A 26,755-nucleotide genomic window follows, 5' to 3' on the forward strand; every position below is an offset into this window, starting at 1 on the left:
GTGTCTAGGATGGCATAGAGGGGGCAGTTGGGGGACAACCTGGTCAGCAGCAGGGGGCAGTTAAGGGCAACCAGGCCAAGCGGGAGGGGGCAGTTAGGGGCGATCAGGCCAGCAGAGGGAGGCAGTTAGAGGCGACCAGGCAGGCAGGCAGGTGATAGATTAGGAGCCAACGATCCAGGATTGTGAGAGAGATGTCCGACTGCCGGTTTAAACCGGCAGTCAGATATCTCCCAAGGGGTCCCAGATTGGAGAGGGTTCAGGCTGGGCTGAGGGCCTCCCTCCCCCATGCACTGGGCCTCTAGTGTAATATATAAAAGAGAATGTTTTCTTTCTTTTGAACTCAGTTATATGTAGAAGTCAATAAGTTAAGGATTTGAGTTTTTCATGAGTTTAATGATTTTCTCTTTTCAATGGTTTCCATATCAAGTCTGAAAAATATGGATGTTATGTCTTTTAGACTTGCCATTTGAAAAAAACTAAAAATCCAGTTAGATTATGAATATGTAGGAGACGAGGACCAAATTGATACTTTCATAGGGGTGTTTTAGGGAAAAAGGATGGAAACAATAGGGAGAAAATTTTAACTTAATTTAGGGAATAACTCCTAAGAATTGTTGCAAATAATGTAAGAAGGCTGAAATAATGTCTTCAGTTCCTAAATGCTTTAAATGTTTAAACAATTCACTATAACGGGGGTATTTTACTAAAGATTTTTGCCTTGACTACGAGATCAAAATGGTGACCCATAAAGTTTCTTCTAACAGTAACATAGTATTACTCACTGTGTTTCATCCTCTAAAAATATCTAATATCAAGAGTATTCATGCAATAAACTATTTTTATAATTTCTTTATTAAGTTATTACATATGTGTTCTTATCCCCGCATTACCCCCCATGCAATAGACTATTGCTGAAATGTCAATCGCTTTTTTTTAATGAAAAAATTCTGCTACAACTCCAGATATTGGCAAAAGCACACATTTTGTAATCTTTGTAACACTAGAACAAATTTAGTTTTAAAACCATGCCAATCTTTCTCGTTTTAATATACCTTTTTTGGATCTAGTTGAGCTTTAATGACATCATCATGGGATATGGCTAGAGATTTTTATTTGGAAAAGCTTTGAACAACCATGATTGCTACCTTAATGAGGCAGGACATTTAATCTTTTTAAGGAGCTATTTTTTTTTCTTTACCAAAAGAGGCAGAATTTTGAATTTTACCTGTAAACTTCCACTTAAGAATGCATTACTCATAAATTTGCCTAATTGCTGATTAGATCTAAACCATTAGGTATATATATTTTTGAAATGTGGGGTTTAGGGTGCAGACTTCTTCTCATGGATTCTTGCCCAACAAAGTTTGAAGAATAAACTCATGGACTAACAGATTTCTTTAATACAAATGTATAAGTTTAGTGGAAGCATATACAAATTCCATCTGGGCAGGGGTGTCCCGGAAGGGGACTCCCTGGGAAGGGGACCCCAAATGGGTAAGTCCTGCTTTCTCTCTCTCCAATGGTAAATACCTAAATAATCTGAATCTTCTGAGTCTCTTTGTCTTCGGTTTATAAACGCTGTAGCTCTTTGTATGAACATGACCTGTTCTAATTGGCCCCTTTCCTTAATTTGGGACCCCTGTGCTTTCCTTGTTGGTCATTCTGCTACATAGTATTAGTTTAAAAACTCAAAGGCCACATGGTGGCCCCCTTTTTCTCTCCCTTATCTTGCAACATTCCTCTATCCTCTGTGAAAATATGTTTCCTTCTTCCATATATCCTGTGACTTTTCTTTATCCTCTATGAACGTGTGTCTTCCTCCCCCACTTATCCTGTGGCATTTCTCTGTCCTCCACATATCCATCTTACCTGTTCAGGTTGGAGTTGCTTTTGATCTACCTTATGGCTGGCCAGTTGTCCTGGTCTGAGATGTTTCATTGCCCTTATGGCTCTCCCAGCTACTCAGGTCAGGGATGCTTTTGATTTAACTTATGGATGCTTTAATTGCTCAGGCCAAGATGCCTCTGTCCTCTCCGGACCTCCTCCCTTCCTGTCTTCCTGATTAAGCTAGCTAGCTAACCCTTATCATTTTGATGGGAGCAGGAAAGTTATTTGAGATTGTTTTTCTATTTGTTATTGATTTCCAGCTATCGCTTTCTGCTCTGATACCTATGGACAAATTTGCACCTCACATTTTGAGCTAGTGTCATTCTTCCCGTGTGTGTGTGTGTGTGTGTGTGTGTGTGTGTGTGTGATATGTGCATTTCAGGACCTCCAAATTAAATCTGTAATAGAATCCGGCAATAACAAATATGTATAGCTGTATGTAGATGGACTCAGTGATGAGCTATGTTTCAATCAACATCAGTCTTAGATGAACTATGTAAATAAAAGTTGTTAAGTTGACATTCATACAAAAGTATTACTTACTGAAGTTCACATGGAGCTAAGAAGAGTATTTAGAACAATCTTGAATTACATTGTCACTTAAATCATGTCTCTGGCCCTAACTCAAGGCCCGAATATGGGTACTGTTGCCAAGGCATCACTCAGAAGGGAGATGTGAAGTACTGAAAAATATTTGCAAGTTTAAAATTATTTTTATTTGACTTACCATGTATCTTTTATTATAAATGTGTTTTCTAAGTTAACTCTTTACATATTAACATTTGTGCTATGTTAACATAATGATAAAATAATCCACGCTGTCTTTTAAATCCATTAAATTAGAGGCCTCTAAGGGAGTTATAAATAATTCTACCATATGTTATTGGTATGCTTCATGAGATACAATTTAATCTCTAGGCTACCTGAAACCACATACTAAAGAGTAATATATTAAAAGAGGCTTAATCATGCTATTTAAGTGTCATTGAAAATGTTTGTTGATCAAGAAATTTACCTAGAAAAAGATTATAGAATACCTCATTGAATTTAACAGTTTTTCCAGAAAATGTCCTTTGGTTTCTTTTTTAGAATGATTCCATTGAAAACTATCTAGCTCAACATAGCTTCTTTGTTGTTAAATAAAATGTTGTAGATAAGAATTATCACAAAGGTATGTTATATTTTAAAATGTTTTCATCGATTTCAGAGAGAGCAAGGGAAACGGAGAGAGAAATAGAAACATCCAGGAGAGAGAAACATCAAGCAGCTGCCTCATGCACGCCCCCTACTGGTGATCAAACTGGCAATCCAGGCATGTGCCCTGACCTGGAATCAAACCTCCAACGGGTGAGCTCCTGGAGCATGGGACAATGCTCAACCAACTGAGACACAACTGAGGCAGAAATGCGTTATATTTTAAGCTGATATGATAATAGATATTGTTGGCTACATACCTTAAATTACTAAATACCATTAGTCACACAATTATTAGAATAGGAGAAATCTTCGTTAGTGCTGTGATGAAACTTTGGGGTGTATTCCTAGCTCAAAATAACACCTTTTGGGGGACCTGCTCTCCAAAACCATAGGACTGAGTGGCCTGCAGACATACCCTGTAACCCTGTAATTCTGACCCTTGATGAATAGCTCAGGGGTGGACATCTGCCCTGGGGCCCTCAGATGGTTTATTCTTTAAATTTATGGTGTGAACTGAGAGGCTGTAGCTAATCTCTTTCATCACTTTCAATAGACTAAGGCCAGCACTCATATTCTACTTTTTCAGGGGGGATCTGAGAACCCAGCCCATAGGATTGCAAAAGAAGAGAAGAAAATAGTTAAGCAAGGAAGGAAATGGATGGCCCCAATGGTTTTCTATATTCTGATCACAGTCCCTTCCTGTGGCCAGATATAAACAGGTCTCAGGGCTCCGAAAGGCATGCTTGTATCTTTATAAGCTTTTCTACTTATTTTCATATGTTGGAGTTGGTTTCTTTAATGCAACAAAAAGACCTTGACCAGTACAACCTGACTTTGCCACAATGTCCTGGATTTGAAAGCCCTTTTGGACATCGATTGGCATTGTTTTTACTTCTTAAGAGTATTGCAAGGTCTTTTATTTTATAGCATTTCATTTGCTCATGAGGTCATTAAAAATAAATACAATTTTTAAACTTACAGTAAATTTTCAACAGTGAATGACCTGGACCATCAATCTCACATGTATTTTGCAAAGTATAAAATGATTATACTTCATATTCCTGCTAAAATACCTGCAATTGATGCTCTGCTTGGTTCTGGAAAAGGCATGTTGCCTAAATGTTTATAGGAGAAGCTGGAGCTTTTCCCCTATCCCTTTATTTTGCTCAGTACTTCGTTTAATTTAGGGGCTATGTGTTGCCTGCCCCTATCTGCTCTTGAGTGGAGACACATTCCCAATGTCTTGGTGTGTTTAAAAGCCTTTCATGGTCTAGTCTATCTTTTATGACTTTCCTTTCCAACTCTGTTCTCACCACTTTGCTTATCTCTCAGATTGTTTAACACAACATGTCTCCCTAAACTTCGAGCCTTTGCACATATTATGTTCCTGATGTAGAGCTTCTTGGCCAATTTCTACTCCTTCAGGGCACAGTTTGAATATCACTGCGCCTGGGAAGCTTTCTGTGATTTCCAAGGTACTGGGACATGTACGCCCATAGTTTGCTGGGCTATGTATCACAATACCACCTTGTGTTATTATTTATTCAATGTCTTCCAGCTAGGCCATGAGTGCTGTTAGAGCAGAAATAACACTGTCCTGTGCCCTGTTTAGCACAGGGTCTCTCTATAAGGAAACAACAACAAACAACAAATGTTAAATTAATTAACATTAACAGACAGAATAAATACCTGTCTTTACTGACATCGCATGAATACGCTGAATGTCCAGCATTTGTTCATATATCCCTAAGCCAGTATTGAGGATGAAAGATGAAAATGACATCTCCCTAGAACCTCATCATGGCTGAAGTTCTATCCTGAGTGTGAGGTTTGCTTCTAGTGCGATTGGAGGAATTTTGATCCCTCAAGACTACACATATTTGGAAATGACACTGAGATCATCATGGTTAGATACCTTCCCATGTCATTTCTCCTTTTCCTTATTATAGGCATCTCAACTTTGTTCAAGTGGCAATATGTGCAGCTTCAGTGATGAATCATGATTTTTCCAAAGCAACCATATGAGTCCTCTTTCCTTTTCGCAAAGAATGGTATGGGTTGGGTATACCAATAACTTCTAGCCAATGAAATTTAATAGGAGTTCAATTTGGGACATTTGGATAAAGAATTTGCCCTTCTCATCCTGGCCAGATAGCTCCTTTGTTAGAGGTGATCCTGGTTGCAGGTTTGATCTCTGGTCAGGGCACAATCAACCAATGAATGTATCGATCTGTGTAAGAATAAATCAATGTTTCTCTCTCTCTCCCTTCCCCATTCTCTAAAACCAATCAATAAAAAAAAACCACTTTGCTCGTTAATGAAAAACAAAAGCAGCATCAGGAAAAGATCCTTTCTTAAGGCCATTTTCCTCTTCCTGGTGTTCAATGTGTGGAGAAAACCGGATACCAAGATTTGAGATAGATATGTTTCAATTATCTAATGACTAACTTGAAAAGAAAGAATCATATGCTGAAATGTCAGAGTGAAGAAAAGCAGGAAATTGGGTTCTTTTTACTTCATGAACTGCTGACCTGAACCTGAGACAGAATTTATTGTGATTCTTGTTAAAAATAATGTGTCCTGTAGTTTAAGCTGCTCTCTACAAATCAACACATCATGAAAGATACAATCCTTTGATCTAACCAAAATGTACCTGACAAGGGGCCTCCTAGTTTTAAAGCCTCAGAAAAGATACTACCAAGGTGCTCATGTGTTCTAGGGAATCTCCTCCTATGATAAGTCACTGGCATTGTGACTATAACTCTTAGTTTCCATTCAGTGTGAATCAGATTGTGCCTAGATTACTTTCGCGAGCGGGGAAGGGTAGAAAATTAAAGTACATGAAAGGAAAGAGAGGCAGGAGGAGAGAGGGAAGACAAAAGCCAGTGTGGACTGTAAAGACCCTGGGGTGTTGGGGAACTTGGGAAGGTTGAATGGAATGAGAGAAAAGAGCGTGAAACAGCAGCATGTGGAGCCCTGTGGAGTGCAGAGGGTGCTGGGCGGGTTACTAAATGCCAGGTTTCAGTAAGGCGACGGACAATCTTGTGACATCTTAAAGTTCTTGGCCTGTAAAGCAAACTACAATTATTTACATGAGTTTTAGTGGGTCTTGCCACCTAGTGAAATTTGGGGGGAGAATTAAAAACGAGCCAGCAACCGGATGGTGCCATCAGCTAGGAAGCAGAATAGGAAGCCTCAGCCGCTTCTGCACCGACTCAACCGCAGTACATGGACCAATCCCTTTCGAGAAAACTTCAGAAACCAATTAAGAGGCTCCTGCATCCCAGGCAAACATGAAGTGAGCCATATCGGAATTGGTAGGATAGTTCACCCTGTTGGTACACCACAGAGCAATTGGAAGGAAATTCCCTAGTTTTGATTGCTCTCTGGGGACGGGGGGGGAGGCTGAAACATGCACGTGACATTCACATTTCAGGGGGCTGCGCACGGGAATTGTTTCTGTCTTGCCTGAATCTAAGCGCTGATGGGGAAGGGAACGGTGGAGGCCTCTGAGAACAGTGGCAGTGTCTGGAGTATCATTTAGTCACTCACTGTAGTCCCTCCCCCGGGAACTAGAGAAAAACCCCAACACCCAGTTTCTTCCTGAGAAAGGAATGAGTTAGAGTGTGCGTCCAATGTTTCAGACTCTACATTAAATTTTTATTAAGATCATGGATTTTATGCTGTTTGTGTTTTTACTGTAATTTAAAAAAAAAACCAGTTGCTAAATGTACTTGCACTAATTTGAGTTTACATAAGATGCTGCTAAAAAACAAAAGAAAAAGTAAATAGTGGAGTCTACTTACTTTGTTAATATATATCTTGTTATTTTCGGGGATTTTTACTGAAGCAGAATGTATAAAGTATCTTTTCGTTCTGATGACTCATTTTTTCTAGTTTATTTCTCATTTTTTTGAACTGCTAGTTAATTTACCTAAATTATTGACACCATATTTGACATTTTGTTAAATTCTCCATTAGCAGCTGGAACCCTTTCAGCTACATTTATGTGATGCCAAGCAGCTAGTAGATTTGGTTAATTTGTGACAACAGTCCATCTGGTTACTTTGGTAAATAGGTCCTTACTCAATTCTCTTTTATGACTTCCCAGAATCATGATTATCCTGTGAGCATGAGTTAAAAATACAGCATCATTATGAAACTTCCTGAAGGGACTTTTATACCAGTAAATGAGATAAGTTCCCTCTGTTTGGTGCTCTTTGATCCTAATTAACTTTTAGAACCAAAGTATGTTTGCAAAATCACTATTAGCTGACTGGGTTCAGGAGGGGTCTTTTTTGACTATTTGTCATTATTTCTGTTACTTATGTTAACAATGGATTTTATACTTAGCTTTAGGTTTGTTGATCTTTTATTGCTTCAATATACTTTTCATGTGATAGTTTGTCAAATTTCTATATGATGTGCAACTTCTTCAGATTTAGGGTAAACTGCAGATTCAATTAAAATTCTAGCAGAGAGTTGAAGAAAAAATCTGACGGTTCACCTTGCATAAAATGTAATCATACTTAATTCATACACATCACCCATTCACTTTTACTTAATTGATCATTTTAGAATAATTTTGTTCATTATGAATAAGGAAGAAATTGCACATTTAGCTTCATCAATAAGCAGTAAGCTTATAAGCCAGATCTCTACCCACTGAGCGTAAGTAATTTTTGAACAAATACAAGTGGGTGCATTTTCTGTAACTCACATTTTAGAGATAGTTGCAGGCACTTTTCCAGATGTGTAATCTTATCCTCTATTTAGATGATGAGGTTGTTTTCAGATTTAGTGTTATCTTGTATTCTTTAGTCTTGATTTAAAGTTAATTTATAATGTTCTATTTTTCTCATAATTTTGGTTTCTAAACACTAATCTTGATAAATGAAAAAGTTAGAAATTAGAATGTGAAAATTGTATATTGTATGCTATTAGTCTATGTTCACATAAGTGTCTCTACAGCCTTCTGGCTGCTGGCCAGGGTCTTCCTTCATTCCATGCCAACCCCTGGTGGTCAGCACATGCCATAGCAAGCAGTCGAACTCTCCGTTGGATGAACTCCCGAGGGGACAATTTGCATATTAGCCTTTTATTATATAGGATGCAAACAGAAACATGACTTTACAAAATGGTGCCCATGGTCACTTATCACCACAGTTATTATTTTTTAAATCTTGAATCCTTTTTTTTAACTTAAATAAAACATGTTCTGATTCTCACTCCCAACCTCCTATGAGATGAATTATTGACCATAATCCAGAGTAGCAGTGTAGTGCTGCACTATAAATGGTGAGCCAGAGGCATGAGTTGTTGTAAGCATGGTCTCTGTAGGCAAAATAAATAACTCAGCAAATGCTCCTTGAAAGATTCTACTATGATATGTTCCAAAACCTGCACTAGCACAGAGAATAAAAATGTGAACAGTCACTCCTACTTGTTCATTCACCATGTTCCAGTACCTGGAAATGCCAATGGGGTATATTTTAATTCCATATACTTTACTTATATTTTTTAGATGTACAAAGAATGATATTGTAATTAATAAATTATAAATGCATTTAAAGATTTCACTATAATCAAATTATAATAGTTTTTTATCAACAGAAATAACTGAAAGTATAATGTCTGTTAAGTATAACTTCTTTTAATTATAGCTTTTATTAAATTCCTTTGACATTCTTTGCCGTATAGAAGGGTCTACATACTTGAAATGTTTGGTAAGTCCTATTTCATATGCTTATCATTGAAAAAATTAGTTTTATATGGTCCCCATGATGACACTGAAAGACAGGCTAGGCTGTTTTGTGCTTCTTCCCTAATTAAGCATCCTATATAATAAAAGTCTAATATGCTAAGTGTCCAGTCATCTATTCAAAGCATAATATGCTAATGATATGCTAAGGCTGCTCAACCAGTTGCTATGAAGTGCACTGACCACCAGGGGGCAGACACTCCAACCAGTAGGTTAGCTTGCTGCTGGGGTCCGGCTGATTGGGACTGAGTGAGATGGGCTGGACATGCCCTGGAGCCCTCCCACAGTCCCTCCCCAGCTGGCCAACCTCTTCCATCCCTCCCCAGCCCTGACTGTGCACTGGTGGGGTTCCTTCACCTGGCCTGTTCCTCTCACAATCCAGGACCCCTTGGGGGATGTTGGAGAGCCAGTTTCGGTCCAATTCTGCTCAACACAGGAGCTGCCCCCTGGTGGTCAGTCCGCTCCCACAGGGGGAGCGCTGCTAAGCCAGAAGTGGGGCTCACATCTGGTGAGCGCAGTGGTGGTGGCGGGAGCCTCTCCCGCCTCTGCAGCAGTGCTAAGGATGTCTGACTGACAGCTTAGGCTCACTCCCCATCAGTCAGACACCCTCCAAGGTTCCAGGACTGCAAGAGGGCGCAGACCTGGCTGAGGGACCCCAACCCCCGAGTGCACAAATTTCGTGCACCGGGCCTCTAGTCAATGCATAATGGGAGCGGTTAAATAATATGGTTTTAAGGTCAGGGACATTGGGTTATGGAATCCTTGGGAGATTTATAAGAGCAATAGTTATCAAATATTACCAATGCATATATAGAATGTGGTGATCCTCATGCCTTCTCCATTGTTCTTTTTTTAACACCCATTCATTTTATTTTTAAACTTTATTTTTATTATTGGAACTATTACAGATGTCCTCATTTCCCCCCTCCTTGTCCACTTCCATCCAGCCCCTGCTCCCCACTCCCCCTCATGTCATCACATTATTGTCTGTGTCTATGGATTTAACATATATGTTCTTTGGCTAATTTCTTAGTTTTCTCCTTTCTGATTCCCCTCCTTTTGCTTTTTCCCTCTGTGGCTTCATGGGCCTCATTAAATCCATATTACAATGTAAGATGAATTCAAGTGCCCCAAAGTACTTTCTATGTGTTCAGGATGGACTCCAAAAAAAACCCCCACAATGATCCTTATGGTATTAATAAAGTATAAGGACATCTAAACTCACTGTAGTTACATTCAATCTCTGAACTATATGAGTTGTGGGCTGACATCAAATCCCAGAGGATTCTGTGCAATATAAAAGAGCTCATGAAAACAGGATGTAGATTATTGAAACTTTTTTTACATTAAAAATGTAATTTTTTCTAGTTCAAATTTAATGTGTCTATTTTCAAAGGGGATAGAATTTAGATGTTAAAATTTGGGTAATGTAAAACAAGAGGAAAACAGAAAAATCCAGTAATAATTATAATTGATGTTTACTGAGTAGTTCATTAGGTGCCAGGGATTGTTCTGATATTTGGATTTCATCACTTAGCCTTTAGAGCATTCTATGATGTCAATACTGTTTTCATCCAGCTGTTACACATCGTTCCTAGAGAGTTTTAAGTGACTAGCCAAGTTGATACCCTAGTAATATCCTTGATACACACCCAGTTGGCAAGTATTTATTGATTGTTTACTAGGAGTCAGGCATGGCGATATCAACATGAACATGTATTATTCAATTAATTTTTACATTAATTCTGTGGGGGTAGAAAGTAGTGTCTCTATTAGTTTTAGGCCGTTAAAATAGGTTTACTAAAGTCACAGAGCTATTGCATATTGGAACCTGAATTAGAATCCAGTTCTGTCTGGCTCCATTTTCTCTCCCCCATTTCTTAAATGTGTGTGTATGTATGTGAGTGTGTGTGTGTGTGTGTATGTGTGTGTGCACACAACATAAAAAACCATTCCGACACAAAAAGCATTAATGTTTTCAGATATGGGTTTGAGAGGAAAATTTGGTACTGCATAAAAAGCTATCTTGAACAGTATACCTAGCCAATCACACAGAACTTTCATTTGACTATTGACTGTCCTTGTCCTTCTGTGTTTCTACAGTACGTTCCTATTCCCATGAAAACCACACTATTCTGGGGTCAGGTACTTCATCATCTCTAGTTTCCCCACAGTGCACAGTACATAATTCTAAGTAGATGCTCTTAGGGGAGGAGGTTGCAGGACTGGGTAAACAAAAAGAGTGAAGGGATTATGCAATACAAACAAGCAAACAAAAAACCCTCATAGACACACACAACCATATATTGATTACCAGAGGGTAAAGGGAGGGGGGATAAGTGGTGATATAAGGAGACTTGACTTGGTGCAGTGAACACACAATATAATATACAGGTGATATGTTATAGACATGTACACATGAAACCTATAGGATTTTATTAACCAGTGTCACCCCAATAAATTCATTTTTTAAAAGTAGATAGTCTTGTTTACACTTGGTGAGGAAAATGGTGGTGGCAGTATAAAAAAATGATGAGTCAATTTCCATTGTGAACAACAACAGGAGAAAAAGGAAAGATAAATGGAAATGAACAAAAGTGAAATTGTGATTTAGAAGTATAGATAAATCTATATAATGAAGATATCAAAATCCTGGCCAGAGAGTTCAGAGAAGATACATAAAGACGGTCATAACAGTTATTATTTATCCAAATCAGTAGTAACTTGACAGTTGGCAGACAGGAGATTACTTAGACACTGGTTAGAGTCTGAAAGATGATTCGGTTGGTGAGTTTGTTTGGGCCGAAGGCACTTTGGTGAAAACAGACAGTAAGAGAGAAGACAGTTAAGACTCAGAACAAATGCAGAAGTCATGGATGAGGTAGTAAGAGGATTACCAGGACAGTGATGAATAACAGAATCACAGCAGAAAGAATATGTGGACTTATATCATAACATGAATAATGATAGGGCCAGGGGAAAATAAGTCAACCAGAATGGGAAGAAAAAGGTTTGCAACTTGTATGCAGAAATTCAAAAAAGGAAGTTAAAACCTGGAGAACAAATAATGTTAACTTCCAATTTGGAAAGAAGAAAGTTTAGTAAACAAAATCAAAATGCAAAAGTTTGATATGTGACATTGTAGGATTTGGACACCCTGAGCACATGAATTCAGTTTATGACACTGCTTCATAGCATCTTTAGCTTGAAATGTAGATTGAAATATAGGACTTTCTGTATCTTACAGCCTGTAACTATTGAGAAGTCAGGGCCATAGTATTCATTTTTTCTCATTGAAACCACATGATTTCTTCAGGAAACTACTAGTTTTAATGTTGATAGACATTCTAAGTGAACCAAAAAATTTTCACAATAACAGGTCTCAATTGTTTGCAGCAATCAAGCAGATAGCTCCTGAAATCTCGTCTATATTCCATATGTCTGTTGAGGTCTCATTCAACTTGCTGGATCAAGTGGAAGCAACTTTCTAAAACAATAAGTTTATTTGTATTCTTAAACCTTCGTAGGTTGTTTAATTCAATGTTTTTATCTTTTTTCTAAAATGACTTTCTTTAATATCATAACAACCGAAACATTTCTAAGGGCTTCCATTTCCTTTATAAATTCTGTAGTATATACCTCTCTATATAAAAGTGTAATATGCAAATCAACCAGACAGCAGAATGACTGGTCAGCTATGACACGCACTGGCCACCAGGGGGCAGATGCTCAACGCAGGAGCTGCCCCCAGCCCACAGGCCCTGATCACCTAATTGGGACCTGCCAGCCAACCTCTCAGTCCTTACCCCCAGCGGGCAGGCTTTGATAGCTCAATGAGTAACCAGGAACCAGAGGTGGTTGATGGCTGATATGGGCAGAGCCAAGGCCCGGATAGCCCTGCCAGTCATCCCACACACAGAGGGTGACCTGGAGCAGTGGTGGCAGGGGGCGGGGCCAGCTGCCGGCATTAGGGAAAATCGGCCCTGATTGCAAGCCAGGCCTAGGGACCCTACCCATGCATGAATTTTGTGTACCTCTAGTCTAGATATAATAAACTACAATTATTTGACCAGTGACCATAAATTTAATAATGGTTTGTTTTTATGGGTGCTATTTACACTAATATCTCTAGTAATACTAATAAAGCAACAAGAAAGATCTTGAGATGACAGGGTCCTTAGAGCCACCTTATTCAAAATATATAGTTCATAGACCAATAACAGTTATTCCCTAATCCAGAAACTTCGAGAATTTCTTCAAAATGTATAATATGAATTAAAGAAAAGTTGAATTTATGCATGAATTTAAATGAATGAAAGTAAATTTTAAAATGTGTGATATAAATTAACAGAATAATTAGTTATAGAAAAGACATTATTTTCTTCTGAATATATATCCAATGATGTGGAGGCAGAATTATTGAAAAGATAGCATCAGCACATTTTTCACCATCACCTAGCATGGTGATGCATAGCATAATAGCATATTTTAGTTACTATATAAATTCCAACTTTGTATGAATGGATACATGGATACTTGAAAGCAGATTTTTAAAATCCAAACCACTGTATATAGTTTTGTGTTTCACAGAAAATGAACACTCATATGTTGAAACATGTGTAGTACTTTTCTGTCTTCAGAACCACCCATTCACCCTTTTCTCTAAATTCTGCGTATATGTCTGGAGAGACAGAGAATTTACTTCACCTCTGTATAAAATTCCTTATTGAGAGCTGTGACTCAGTGAGAAAAATTAGGTAACTTAATGTTTTCCATAATTAGCCCAGCTAATTGCTGCTTTCCATAACCTTTATATTCTTAGGCTTTTTCCCATACCACTCTCAGACTAAGGTTTCATTCAGAGATGTAGTATGAGTAAGCTCCAAGAAAAAGACATTTTTTCCCCCCTCAAAATCATATTTCAATCAATATTGTAATAATACTACTCATTTACACACATTTCAGTAACTAAGCAAAAGTGCATAAAATTTATAGATACAATTTCTTATCTATATCTATACTAATAAAAGGGTAATATGCTAATTAGACCAGGAGGTCAGACATCTTCCTACCATCTGACTTCCTTCCAGACAAAACCATGGTGGTGGGGGCCAAAGCAGAGGCAGTTAGGGGCAATCAGGCCAGCAGGGGAGGGTAGTTGGGGGCCATGAGGCCAGCAGGGGAGCGGTTAGACAGCGATCAAGCTGGTAGGCAGGCAAGTGGTTAGGAGCCAGCATTCCTGGATTGCAATAAGGATGTCCGACTACTGGTTTAGTGGGATGGGGCCTAAACCGGCAGTCAGACATCCCCCGAGGGGTCCCAGATTGGAAAGGGTACAGGCCGGGCTGAGGGACCCCCCGTCCTTCATGAATTTCATGCACTGGGCCTCTAGTATATATATAAAAACCTAAGTGACTGTTCAACTATTCTACCCTTTGACCAGTAGCTATGATGTGCACTGACCACCAGGGGGCAGACACTCAATGCATAGGCATGGAAACATGGAACAGACTGATGAATCTTAGAGGGAAAGGGGGATGGAGGAGGGCAGAAAGAGATTAACCAAAGATCTTATATGCATACTAGAGGCCCAGTGCATGGATTCATGCACCAGTGGGGTCACTTGGCCTGGTCTGCAGGGATTAGGCTGAAACCAGCAGTCCAACATCCCCCGAGGGGTTTCAGATTGAGAGAGGGTGCAGGCCAGGCTGTGCACCGGGCCTCTAGTTTTTTAATAATAGACATGGACTTGGATATTCTATTAGGGGTACTTCTTAATCTTTGACCAGCAAAAATTTTAATATTCATTTTTATTAATTTTTAAGTTGCTGGAGCAAAGTTAGACATGCATGGAGCAAATACTCTCTTTTAAGAAGAGAAACAAAATGAAATATCTATATAACATTATACAGTGGATCATATTTTGTGTTATAATGGAGAACAGAATGAAAAGGAACACCCACTTCAACAACTAAAAGTGCCAGGGTTGTTGATTTCTAATTTAAACTATGATATTTGCATTTTTTTAAGGAAAGGAAGCAAAAATTTGTAAAAAAAAACAACAACAATTGTCTATTTTGTGTAATTTCAAAGTAGAAATGTATGACTCTAGTATGGCAGGCTCAGTTATTAAAAAATATTATTTAACCAAAAAATATGAAAGGAAAAGCAAGCAACATGGCTATTAAAGAGAAAAATTGTCAAGGCTTGCAAAATTATTAGCTGGTGAAATGACAACCTAAAAACAAGCCAACATAATCTATATTGACAAGCCATCCCTTTAATAAATGCTCCATCATTCTAGACACGTATCTATCTTTAATCATACATTTTGTTGTTGCTCTACATTTCAGTACACCACAGAATATTTGCTGATATAAGTTGCTTAGGCACATCAAATTTAAATGTCTACAATGAAACTCATAATCTTCTCACCTTCACCCTGCCCCTTCTGCTGTGATTAATTTCTTCATCTCTGTTAATTGTCCAACATCTTCCACAGAACGGATGTGTCCTAGCCCATTTTCCTGAACACAATTTGGTATATCAAATTATTTCCTTTTTTTATTTCCAAGATCTATTCTAACAGAAACATTTGGCCTCAGCATATAATTAAAAGCTTAACAATACTAATAGTTGCTTCAGAAAACATCCCCTCTTTGTCAATGTGCAGCTATTTACATTCATTTGCATGCAATTCACTTTCATACCATTCACTGGTGTATGAATATTACTTAGTCCACTGGGCAATTAATTAATACAATCTTTACATATTCACTTATTAAAATGCACTGCGCGATGCCTATTTTCTTGGGAGTTCTCACTGAAGCCGTGGGGTGTGGATTTTGAACAGCTGCAGCCACTTAGGCCATTACTCTTGTTGCACAGAAGAGCCAGGTGGAGGACGTTCATTTTTTGTTTTCTCTCCTTGCCTTGAGTTGAAATTTTAAAACTCTCACTTTCTCTGACATGCTGTCCAAAAGGATGTCATCTTGCCTTACTCAATGGGAGCTCAAAAACTATGATATGTTTATCCATCACTGATTGTGAGTCAAATTATAAGTATGGAATAAAGATCAGAATCTTCAGTGAAATTTTTAAAATAGCCAGTGTTATAGTTTTGTTGTTGGATGACAGAGAATTTTATTGAGTTTTACTCTGTTAAAAGTATAATTTTTTTTAGCTAATTTATGTTGTAAGCTCTATACCAACTACTATTATGTTCATTAAGACAGTTCTAGGAGATAGGTACTGACAGGTATCTCAACCAGATACATGTCAAATCTGAAGCACAGAGAGGTTATGTAACTTTCCCAAGGTTAAAGGATATTGAAGCTGGAATTTTAGTTAGGTTTATAAACTCCAAAATATATGATTTTTACCTCCATAAAAATCTATTTTTGTTTGAAGAGAAATTTATAATACAAATAGCTTGATCATTTAAGAACCAGACTTTTTTTTCTAAATTCCTTTCAGGGAACAATATTTTATACCATTCTATACTTTTAGCAGTGAGTTAAAGAATTTAATGTTTTGTGATCTAAGAAAAGTGAGATTATTTTATAGACAAAGGTGCATTTTTAAAAATTAATTAGCTACTTTTTAAATAAAGGATTATGATACAGTATTATCAAAATTTATTTGAGTCATAATCCTGGACAAGCCTAAAATTAGTAATAGTGGGAGAAGATACAAATAGTCTTTCCTTCCACTTATTCATTTATTGTAACTATAGTCAGAGCTAATAAGTGAAATACTGATTTAACATTTTTTAGTAAGGTTAAGCATGTAGCAGATTCACTTGTGTTCATCTATATACATAAAAGCCAAGTGACCAGAGCGACCGGTCGCAATGACATGCACTGTGGCGGCCAACTGGCCAGATCGGGGCCCCTATCGGCCCCTCTAACCTGTGGTTCTTCCCCTGCAGCCACCCACCCTGATTGCTGCCCCCAACTGGCCCCCCCCCAACCCCAATCTGGGGTGGGGCCAGCCAGGCAACCTCCTGTGCCCCCCCCTTTGGCTCCGCCTCTGAACGGCCCCCATCGGGGCAGGTGGCCAGACCCCACCTGTGCACAAATTCATGCACCAGGCCTCTAGTTAAATATAAATTGCTATAAAATAGAAATCAACATGGTTTGTAGCAGAAAACTCTATAATTGGAGTTTTCCTAATTATAATGTACCTATGCCCTAGCAGAAAGGTTTTCCTTCAGTCTCTAACTGAGGTGCAAACACATTTAATGTGGTCCATTCTATTATCTAAAAGGTCATTCGGTTGTTTTCAGTCTTCATTCAAGACACTCTCAGACACTAACTCTATCAGGGATGTGTGTGAGCAGAATGACATGAAGTCCCACAGTGGAAGGAAGTGCTCTGATTTACATATATTGAATTCTTTTTTTCTCTCCAGGATTAAGTAATCAAGATAAATTTTCTAATGTAAAAAACAAAATCTGAATTATGCAAATGTTATGCAATCAAGAAATCACTCAGCAACCATTTATTGGACACTTACTATATTCAGAATAGAGGCGCTGCCTTTGGAAAATAAAAAGTAAAATATAGGTTCTTTAAGATGACACCATTTTAGGAAAGATAAACTATATTAGATGGTAAAAATATAAAAGTTGACAAAGTACTATAGGAAGAGGGGAGAGAAATGGCTAGAACAATTTGAGGGATACCAAGTTTAAAACAAGTCCAGATTTAATACCAAGTTTTAAAACAAGTTCAGATTTAAATCAAGGAACCATCATGTTAATTTTAAAATAAATTGTATCTACAGTAGCCATCAAGTTGCCCTATAAAAATTTGAATAAATGTTCTTTAAAATAACAAAGCCCTGGAGAGTAACGGGCTCTTCCATTTCCAAGTAGCCAATAAAAATAAGAATGTTAAACTTGAATCTAACATGAAAAGAGACTAGTGTTGGCAAACATATAGAGTGACGGAGACACTCACCTTTGTTTATGAGAGTACGAACTGGCACTGCAACAGTGTTTTGGAACTCTTTGGCAATATGTCATAATGGCGGTCATATACACAGTCTATGATAGCAATTTCAGTCTAAGATATACAACTAACAGAGACCTACACATACTAGTATATCTGTCAAAGGCATATAGAAGAATGTTAATAACAGCCTTGCTTACAACAGTCCTGAATTAGAAACAACCCAAATGTCCATCAATAGTAGATAAATGGTAATCTAATCTATATCGAAATACTGTACAGCAATGAAAATTATGGAACTGTATCTACACATACAACATGGATGATCTCACAAACATAATGGTGAGTATTTTAATAATATTTTATTTCTTGGTCTACAAACAAGTGTCTGTATAATTTGTCTAGTAATATATTTATGGTCTTTATACTTTTCTACATGTGATGCTTCCATAAAAAGTATATTAAAAGAAACAAGAACAGTAGCAGCAACAATAAAACCCATTAACTATAAGAGACAATTATGCAAACCGACCTTTTAAAAATAAATACATTGGAACTATCTTCTCTCACTCTGTGGCATATATTTTTATTTTAAATATTTTTGATTAGTTAGTTTTATTAGGTGGCTTTATTGCTAGTCAAAATATTTTAAGTTCTACAATTTCCCTTGAACATTTTTCCAATTCTTATTAATATTTTACATAATATTATGCAAATACTTGAACCTAGTCTTATGATTTAAAAAATTTCAGAAAGCTTCCTTCTTTTTTTTATATAGACTTTTTGTCATGTGCTATTGCCATCTGGTATGCCTGATGATTTTTTATTAAATGAGTGACATTTTGTATGAAAATTTGTAGAAATCATTTCATGCTCTTCATAGTTACCTTCTCCCATAGACAATTAGCCTTTGCTGTGGCAGAGAGTTTTGGTGCGGCCAGTCAGTAAATGAAGGCATTCGAAGCAGATTTCATTCTCTAGGAGACCTTGTCTCCTTCAGGTTTATTCCTACTCGAGTTAGCAGAAGGCCAAGGTTGCTGACTTATCTCCAGTGTTGCCTCTGTTCAGCAAGACTACTCAAGTTCCAACTCAGCTCCTCCGTTCCTGTTGCTTTTCCTTCTCGGTCCTTAGCTGGTGCTTGCAAATTGCCAACAGCTTTGAGAAGAGAAGGGGTGCTGGCTGTCCTTTTCTCCAAGATATTGGCCCTCAAGTCCTCACTGCCTTGGCAGCTTTCCAATGCCCTGGAGAGATGTGTGGCACTTCTGGTTGTTTTAGGTGGGAGGTTTGCTCTGCAGCAAGGTTATCTGCCATTACAAGAAATGCAAACACTTTGTAATCATAAAACCAATGTACCCTCCAGTGCTATAATATTTAGTACTTCCAGGAAAAATTAGCCCTTCTTGAATATTTGCCAACTAAGAATATATGTGAATGAAATTGCAGAGTTCTATAAATATAAATTTTTCTCTTCTAACTGCAATTCTACTCTGGCTTTAATTGCTGTCTTTATTCTGATGAACCCCCAATGTTTATCTATATCTGAAACGTATCTCCTGAAATATAGACCCATAAATCCAAATGCCAAATTGATATTGACAGTAGGATAACTCACAAGTGTTTTAAACTCATGTATACAAAATGGAATTCCTCATCTTCTACCTATTTACAAAGGAAGCCACCTCACCCTCCTTTGCTCCATAGGTCAGTGAGCAAATGATCTTCTCCCCAAATGCCAAGCAATATACCTGGTAACCACCCTCAGTTCTTCATGCCCCCTTACCCTCACATGTAATTCCTCACTGAGGCCTCATATTGCAACCTCATTGTTATTTGTTGAATTCATTCATTTTCTGCCTTTTTTTCTCAGCACCTTGTTTCCTTGGAATTATAAAATACTCTAAAAATTGACCCCCCTGTTTCCAGTTCAAGAGTATGTACAATATTCACATCCCCCCATAAGTCATCTTTGAAAAATAAAATTAGGATCTTTCAACTCCTTTGCTTACAAGCCTTCAGTGATGCTTCATAACCTGCAGGGCAATGCCCAAGTGGGTTAACATGGTATAAATACATTTCATGATTCATGAGTTGAATGTGAAATAAAGATTAAACCTCTAGAAGCTTAAAAAAATGTAGTTAGAAATTTTGATATGGAGAGGAAGAGAGAACACAATACAGACTTACCATTTTGAAAATTAGTCTCCTAGAGATAAGAATTGAAGTTGTGAGAGTAAATAATAGAGAAAAGAGCGCATAGAAGAAAAAAGGTAAGAGGTGAGAGAGGTAATGCATTTCCTTAAGGAAGAACAAAAATAAGTACATTGTGTCCTGACCAGTGTTGCTCAGTGGTTAGAATGTGGGCCCCACACACCGAAGGGTCGCAAATTCTATTCCCAGTCAAGGGCGTGTACCACGGTTGGAGGTTTGATCCCCAGCCCAGGTCGGTATGCGTGCAGGCAACCATCCAACAGGAAGAAAAACAGAAGTCAAATGTCCTAGGATAGGCTGCATTTTGTTAATTGGTACAAAGGGGCCAAGGATGAGGACTGACCATATGTCTCTGAGCGGCTCTGAGGGCGGGGAGAGGCCCAGATGCAGCTCTAAGAGGCTGCACTGGGAACAAGTACCCGTAGAGAATAAAAAGACAAGGGTAACGGGAAATTCCTCTGTCAACAAATCCTACTGAAGTGAAATTACAGCTACTAGATGGAGCCATCAATAGAACTGCAGAATCTAAGACCCCGGGGCCTTGCACTCCCCTAAACTTCTCCGCAGACCCGCCTTAACCAGGAGTGCCTATTAGTAACAGCACCGGTTTGGTCTTTGGCAGCTCCTTCCTGTACAGAAGCCTCGGTGCCAAGGAGGTTGAGCCCCTCCCTGGTAGGAATCATGCCACTCTCAGACAGGTGAAGAGTCACCCCGAGTTTTCCACTTTCCCCACTGTGGTTTTCCTCTCTGAAAAAAAAAATTGTTTTTGGATTTGATTTCCATAAATTATCTCCTCTGTGTTTCCGTTTTATAACATTCTTCTATGCACAGTGTCTCCCTGCCCATCTGTGTGTGTGAAGAGACTGTTTTCCTAAATCCCTTTCCAGATGAATTGTTAATTGTGGTGTCTTAATTATTCCCCACACTGCCTCGCTGATATCAACACCACGGTGACATCAGCTAGTCTCCATGCGATTTCCCACCCACATTAACATAATGAGCAGGTGCCGATGAAAACATATTTGTCAAATTATAGACTTTCGTATTTTCTCGGGGAAACAAAAACGGAAATGCATTTTAGACATATTGTTGTGTATGCATTTATAATCACTTTTCCAAAAGTTTGCTTTCTGTTGCTATTAGATAACCTTTTGGGTGGCATATTTCACTCTCCAGATGTGATTCTTGGCAGTAGCCCATCTGTCAGACTTTTGAAAACGAAACAAAAAAAAAAGAAGTGGCACATTTGCCTGCTGTTCTTCTGAGTGCAGACAGAGATTTATAGATAGCCTTGCCAAGGTGTGGAGGTGGAGAAAGGCATATTGGCCCAGGAAGAGAAGGGCACAATACTAAAATTAGGAAGGAGGGCCAATGCCACAGTGTGGGGTGCAAAGAGAGTGAGAAAAGCAGCGGGGGAATCTTAGGATTTCATGCAGAGTTTGTAATACCTTTTTAGGACTCCGGGTCAATTGCCCTGTTTCTAAAGTCTACATTCTGTAGTGTTTCTGGATGACTTTATGGTCTACCTGCTTTCTTATGGGAGTGAAGTTTAGGCTATTTTCCATGTGTATTCAATTGCTTTATTTGTTATTTTTCAGTAAGGAAAACTGTTTTATTTCACCTTACCTCATTCATTTGTATTTAGTTGAGAAGATGGTGCCCATTTTATCCTTTGTAAAAATTTATTTTTGGTCTAAAAAATCTCACTTGGAAAAAATATATTCATTTCCTCGTTATAAAGAATATTACAATTTACTTGATTTTTTGAACTCATCCCTGAAGTGACGCAGTAAGCAGTTTCAAAGGCTTTCACTGACACGGTGTGGCAAAATGTGGAACTACAGTATTTTTCTAAAGATATTCCCTGACAGGTTTATTTATCATTTTATATGTATGTAATATAACAAATAACAATCAAGGACTTATCTTACATTCTATATGCACATATTTATAGGCTAAGTTTTAAAAACCTGAGAAACTGGACAATCTTTTATTAGCATATCTAAATTATATCATAGCCTACAAATAATTAAAATTATATATAAAAATCATGCAGTTACTTTTTTTGCAGTTACTTTTTTAACACTGCCATTAATATTGTGGAACTACAGCATTTTTGAAACATTGTGTTTTCATTAACTCTTTTAGCTGTTTGTGAATTTTAAAAATTCATAAAATGAGTAATTAAGATTGTTCCTTGGCATTTCCATTCTGTGTTTAAGATTATTGAGAGGCGCTGAAACCGGTTTGGCTCAGTGGATAGAGCGTCGGCCTGCGGACTGAAGGGTCCCAGGTTCGATTCCGGTCAAGGGCATGTGCCTGGGTTGCGGGCACATCCCCGGTGGGGGATGTGCAGGAGGCGACTGATCGATGTTTCTCTCTCATCGATGTTTCTGACTCTCTATCTCTCTCCCTTCCTCTCTGTAAAAAATCAATAAAATATATATTAAAAAAAAAGAACTAAATTTTCGAGAAAAAAATAAAAGATTATTGAGAGGCATCATTATAGTTCCAAATTTTCTTTTCAATTTTATAACATCCTTTTTAATTGAAGTTGATTTTTAAATTTTGATAAATTATACATAACTGAAAATTTGCCACTTTCACTATTTCTAATGGTACAGTTCCATGATACTAAATACATTCAAATTGTTGGACAACCATCCCCACTATACATTTCCAGAACTTTCTTCATCTTGTAAAACTGAACCTTTGGTCACCTTAAACAATAATACCTTAACCCTTCTTCCTCCCAGCCCCTGCAACCACCATTCTTCTTCCTATAGTAATGAATTTGACTCAGTGCATAACATAAGTAGAACTAAACAATCATTACCCTTTTGTGTCTGGCTTATTTCACTTAGTATAACATCTAAACCTTGTTTTAATGTTACAATATTAAATAAATTTGAAAATGCTTAAAATAAAATTGATATACTTAATACAGATCTTTCCAAGATACTCAGTAACACACACTATACCATGCTTAATTACCTCTTGATATCACAAAATCAATTATTATTTGACATTTCAAGACATATGTGTATGTTTAATAAGAGTTACAATCCCACCTCTGAAGTTTACATGTTTTTAATTGTCATATCACCAACAGATTGACAGTATGTCACCTTACATAGTGTGAGTTTAAATTTTTCCAAGTACAAATGTCAATTTGAGAGAGAAACATTTTCTAAATCTGGGTCTGATAGATATGAAACTACAAGGAAACAGTTTATTATAAGTGCAGAATAAAATGGCAATGGTGTTTTTAAACTAATATTTCCTTTTACTATTTGCAAGTCAGTTAAACCTTTGACCCATACAATGATTAAGGCTATATCTAATGACTATATATATATATATATATATATTATTATAAATTATTTTTAAAATCCCTCTTTGCATCACAAGCTGCAGATGCTCCCATACATCTTGAGCCACCTTTCCCTCTGTCAGTCTGTGGAGAAAAGATGGGTGATATATATATACAATCAGATTCTTACAGAAGGTGAGAAGGTAACCTTATAGAAGGGTGAGAGAGGGGGAATGAACAGATTTTTATCTTCTTGGCACCTCTGCATCTCAAAAAATCTCTACGTAATAAAGTCTGTGCTAGAGCTGGAGTGTCATTGACTGCATTCTTGCCTTCAACAATGGCCTTTGATCCCTGTGTTCTCAACTATTCCTCTTTGTTCGTGGTTAATGAGGGCAGCCTTTTCAGTTCAAACTCACTACAAATGGACTGGAATATCGATGGATCATGATCATTCAGAAAACTGGTTTTAAAAGTAATGCCAAGTTCATGTCTTGGGACCTACCAAAGCTCATCAGAATGTAGTGTATGGAGAGTTGTGAGCCAAGAGAATAATTGCCATTCAACTTCATTATGTCAGCTGTCAGAGTTTACTCAAAGAGGAATGAAGAATATAAATGCTTTCTTCAGCTAGTGGGCTTTTCTCTCCCTTTAAAGCAGAGAAATGGGTAAATGTACTCATTAGTTTTAAGGTTTAGGAATAATTCTCTGAGGCTTGGTGCTCTGTTCTCCTAGCCCAGCAGGGCAGTGGCCCTGACCTGATGAGTTGCAAACTTACTCTAGAGCAGTGGCCCCTTATTTGGAAATAGAGTCACTGCAGATGAAATTAGTTCAGATGAAATCCTACTGGAGTGGCGTGGGTCCCTAATCCAATAGGACTGGTGTCCTGATAAGAAGATATCTGTGTAAAGGTGGAGACACAGAAGAATGCCATGTGATGGTGAAGGTAGAGATTGGGGTTATGCAGCCGCATGCCGAGCAATGCCAAAGCTTGCCAGCAAACAACCAGAGGCTAGGAGACAGTCCAAGCATTTCTCTATAGGTTTCAGAGGGAGCATGCCCCGTTGACTCCTTGATTTTGGGCTTCTAGCCTCCAGAGCTGTGAGACAATATACTTCTGTTGTTTTAAGAGACCCCATTTATTGTACTCTGTTATGGCAGCCCTAGGAAACTAGTAGAGTTATGACATAGAAAAACCAGTTTCCCACTATTAAAAATGTTCAAGCCGGATAGATCAGGCAGATAACTGAGGTGACTTATACATCAAATGGCAAGTTATATTGAATGGTCCTGAAGTCTTGTCAAATAGATGTTGGCCACTTCCTTATCATCTGCTTCAATAGAGGGCATCATATAATGGCATAGCATGGCAGATACGAGTTAAACCTAATCTCTAGCACTTATAGCTATACGTCCTTAGGTAGGTTTCAGAACTTCTCTAGCCTCAGTTAAATATGAATATTAATAGTAATCACTTCATAGTGTTATTATGAGGTTTAAACTAGTTAGTAACTTAAACTGCTTAGAAGAGTGCATGGCAATAGAAAGTAATATAAAAGTGGTGGTTGGGAAAAAAAAAACACTTGCTTTCATATTGGTTAAACAGAATGCATTACACTTTCCATCACTGCTATTTCTCACCTCCAAAATATGGAGAATTAAGAGAACTGGTGGGAGGGGGGGCATCAATCAGGGAAAAGGAGACATATTTAATACTTTAAACAATAAAAAAATAAAAAAGAAAGAACTAGAACTGCTTTCTTTTAAAATATTGTGGGGTTTGGGGTTTTTTGGTTTTGGGGGGTTTTTTTTGGTTGATTTAAAATTATACCACTTGGACCATTTATTAACCAAGTATCAGTGGCATGATGCTTTTGACAATTTCCTTATAACAAGGCTTGGTAATGTAGTCCATGCTAGGATGGGTTTATGCAAGAGAGAGAGGGAGGGAGAGAGAGAGAGAGATTGAGATTCAAGTGTTTCTGAGAAACAAATAATTCTGCAGCATCATTTTCAGATAATAAAAAACTACAGTTCCCCCTAATGAAGTTCACCTGAGTTTGTGGGTCTTAGGGTGATGGAGTTAGATAAAGATGTGAAGTTTCTTTTGCAAAATTAAACCCTGGGAAAAGTAACCCTCTTAAATTAGCATCTATTGGTGACTGAGGGGTAATTTCAGCTTCAGGAGCTAGCGAAAGCATTTTTCAGTATATGGCACTCTTAATAAATGATACATAATTGTCAAGAAGAAATCATCACTCAGTGCCTTAAATTTAATGAAATGTGCTTTTGTTTCTTCACTGTATAAGGTTACTAATCACTGCATCATTTGGGTGCATCGGAGACAGTTCTGGCAGGTTAATGACACCCCAGGCAAATTCACAGTTACTTTCCATGAAACAAACCATCAATAAATGTGGTAGCAGTGCTTGCAACTATAGAATTCTGAAGTCGGTGATTATGTAACTGTTGGATATACACAGACAGAGGGAGGGCAGAGGATCAAGGACTAGTTGTTCCTTCCATAAAGAGCAAGTCAGTGAGACAGCACAGCTCTTAAACATAAGTGTATACTGAAAAGCAATGAGGCAGGCTCAGCTGTGAAAGCCTGAAAAGTATGTTTGAGTTACGGTGATGTTTCGAGGCCATGAAGAGTAATAGAAAGAAGGATCGCCTTTCTAGAATTTCTATGGGCTTTGTTATCACGCCTTCATTTTCCCCAAAGAAGGTGACCAGTGTGGTGAAAGGTGAGCTCTTCGCTTGGTGTTTAATCCCAGTTCTTCTGCTTTATGAGCCAGTTGTCCTTAGACAAGTTCCATGAATTCCCTGTGTCTCAATGACCTCATGTCGGTCATGATGTCCTCTCTTTGGGATGGTCATCCAAATTCAATGACCTCAGCATACAAACCACCTTGCTCTGTGTTTGGCAATAACAGGAGCTAAATAATTGTTGACTTTTGTCTTTGAAGCCTCTTCATCTATTGAAGTTCCAGACACAGTGTTTGAGATCCGATAAGGGTAAAGGTCACGGATGAGGCAAACGCTGCAGTTCACTGGAAATAGCTAACTCCTAATTCAACTCAATTCAGTAAATATTCCTTGAATATCTACTACATATTGAGCACTGAGGGAACATCAAAAAAAGTCAGAGGTTGTTCTATAACTTCTGGGAATCATAATTCAACATGAAGTAAAAGTTAACACAGCTCTTTGATCTGTTGAGAATTGTCTTGCAAGGCAAGTGAATTGATTTTAAATATATATTCAGCATTCACACAGATTGATGAATTCAATGAAAATTCAGCACAACCTTAAATTATCTTTCCTTTGCAATATTTATTTGTGGACTTTATAAGAATATTAATTAGCTTGACAGTATTTCTTCATGAGTATCTATTTTGTTTCTTTGTTTAGTTTACTGTCTTATTCTCTCTG

General features: G+C 37.8%; 1 protein-coding gene across 1 annotated transcript in view; it reads left to right on the top strand.

The window, feature by feature from the left end:
• Nucleotides 1-26,755, top strand: part of HCRTR2 (hypocretin receptor 2) — a 98,785-nt gene that overhangs the window by 38,046 nt on the left and 33,984 nt on the right. The window lies entirely within an intron of this gene.

Source organism: Myotis davidii, unplaced genomic scaffold (genome assembly GCF_000327345.1).
Source record: "Myotis davidii unplaced genomic scaffold, ASM32734v1 scaffold313, whole genome shotgun sequence".
NCBI lineage: Eukaryota > Metazoa > Chordata > Mammalia > Chiroptera > Vespertilionidae > Myotis > Myotis davidii.